Source organism: Penaeus monodon, chromosome 6, assembly GCF_015228065.2.
Source record: "Penaeus monodon isolate SGIC_2016 chromosome 6, NSTDA_Pmon_1, whole genome shotgun sequence".
Classification (NCBI taxonomy): Eukaryota; Metazoa; Arthropoda; class Malacostraca; order Decapoda; family Penaeidae; genus Penaeus; species Penaeus monodon.
The window spans coordinates 46,618,978-46,621,497 of NC_051391.1; positions in this window are offsets into that span (position 1 = coordinate 46,618,978).

The window sequence follows — 2,520 nt, forward strand, 5'->3', positions numbered from 1 at the left end:
TTAATTAAAATGTTTAGAAGTCGACGCTATGGGACGAGTCGACGAAAAGGGAAAACCCGGAGTGTTGTTTCGTATGGAATGAGCTGAATGTTTCTTTATTGTCATCATAATTAGCATCATCACCATGATCTCTATATCATGTTCGAATTACTACAACAATAGTATTATTATTGGCATTATATTATATACTATATTTTTTTGGATTTTGTCCATTTTCAACTAAACATATTGTCAGCTCAATTTTTGTGATTTCTTTATATTTATATATGAACGCGCGCGCGCACACACACACACACACACACATGCACACACATGCACACACAATCATACAGAACACACACACACACACACATATATACTGTCTATGTATATGTATATATACATACATATATAAATATATATATATATATATATATATATATATATATATATATATGCGTATATGGATATGTGTGTGTGTGTGTGTGTTTGTGTTTTTATATGTGTATATGCATATGTGTGTGTATGTCTGTATGTATGTATGTATATACATATATATACATACACATATACGTATATATATATATATATATATATATATATATATATATATATATATATATATATATATATATATGCACATATGTATTTGTGTGTGTATATATTATATATATATATATATATACATATATATATATATATATATATATATATATATATATATATATAAAATATATATGTAATGACCAGACATGTTATATATCGGTTTATTTACGAAAAGGCAAAAACTTTAGAGAGCTTGCAAAATTACTTGAGTTACCCCTTCAAATCATAACATCCCATTTTCTAGACTTGTTCACGGTCACGGAAGGTAGTCAGAGCGCATACTTATTTAAGCAAACCAACTTTTGTTTGATTACACTAACAAGTATAATGCGCAATAAAAAAGGTATTTCACGAAATTAAGTTAATAATTCTTATTTTTGTATTCTTTAAGGGTTTTATGGAACACGTCCAAAATCATTACGTATTCGTTATTTACATGTCTCAGTACTTTTAACAGTAATTCACCGAACAAAGATAGACTATGATACTGGAATAATTACACATACATTTACAGTTATTTTAGTCACAATTATTATCATGTGAAAGAAAATTTGTTAAAATCGGATCTACCTGAGGGGAAATGTTGAACGGGAATCGCGGAGACAAGTTCCAAGAGGAGGGACCTTCGGGGCAAACAGCGTAAGGCTCGCTGTTTATAAATGAGGCTAAAACTAATTTTGTCGAATATTACGTTTTACTGTAGAAGCATAAGGCTTCTCACAGTCTAGCGAACAAAAGGTTATGTATATTACATATATATCCTACGGTGAGGATTTGTATCAATCACCAATGATTTAGCCGATTTTGACCCCCCATTTAAATAATAACTTCAACTTATCAAAATAAAATAAAGGATTAATTCAAAACAAACAAATATAAAATACAAAAATGGTAAACAAATCTCCCTTTATTTATAGGAAGCTGCATGATCTCTGGTGGCCCTTCCGGATTACTCATCGGTTAAAAAAGCTAACCAGGAAAATATATAAATCTCCTAATACATATCTCGTATAGAGCGATACTAAAATGGACTTACTCAGCTCCTCTCGTCACAGTCAACCGGTCGAGAAGCGGGAATGAGTAGGTCCTCATGATCATATTTAAAACATGATATATAATTTTGTTACTAGATTTATTATATATACTCATGGAGGTTCTTTAGTTAGTACAAATATTTAGCTATATATTACTTAAAAATTACAAATAGTTGGTTATATATTGCTTAAGCAATGGTTTAAAACGTATTACAAACAAGATATCTCGATAGGTGGCGCTCGATGTCGCAACGAAGACGACGCGTGTGGATAATTATTAATGGCTCTGACGGGGACACTACAATATATACATATATAAACATATAAGTGTATATATAAATATATACATATATTTATATATATACATACATATGTGTATATGTATATATTTATATTTGTTTTTATATGTACACATACATGTGTATATATGTATATATTTATCTATACATATATTTGTGTGTATATATATGTATACATATACATATGTGCATATAAATGTATAAATACATATATGTACACATATATATGGGGCAGCGGTGGCCGAATGGTTAGAGCGTCGGACTCAAGACTGTCACGACGGTTCGAGGGTTCGAAGGTTCGAGTCACCGGCTGGCGCGTTGTTTCCCTTGGGCAAGGAACTTCACCTCGATTGCCTGCCTAGCCACTAGGTGGCCAAGGCAGCCCAAGTCAGTGCCGGATAAATAGAGATGGTGACTCGATGAAAAAAAAAAAAAACCGGGCGGAAGTAATGGCAAACCACCGCTCTAAATTGCTAAGAAAAATCATGGAAACCCATGATCGTCAAGGCCGCGGTGGCCGAATGGTTAGAGCGTCGGAGTCAAGACTGTCACGACTGCAATCTGAGATCGAGGGTTCGACTCACCGGCCGGCGCGTTGTTCC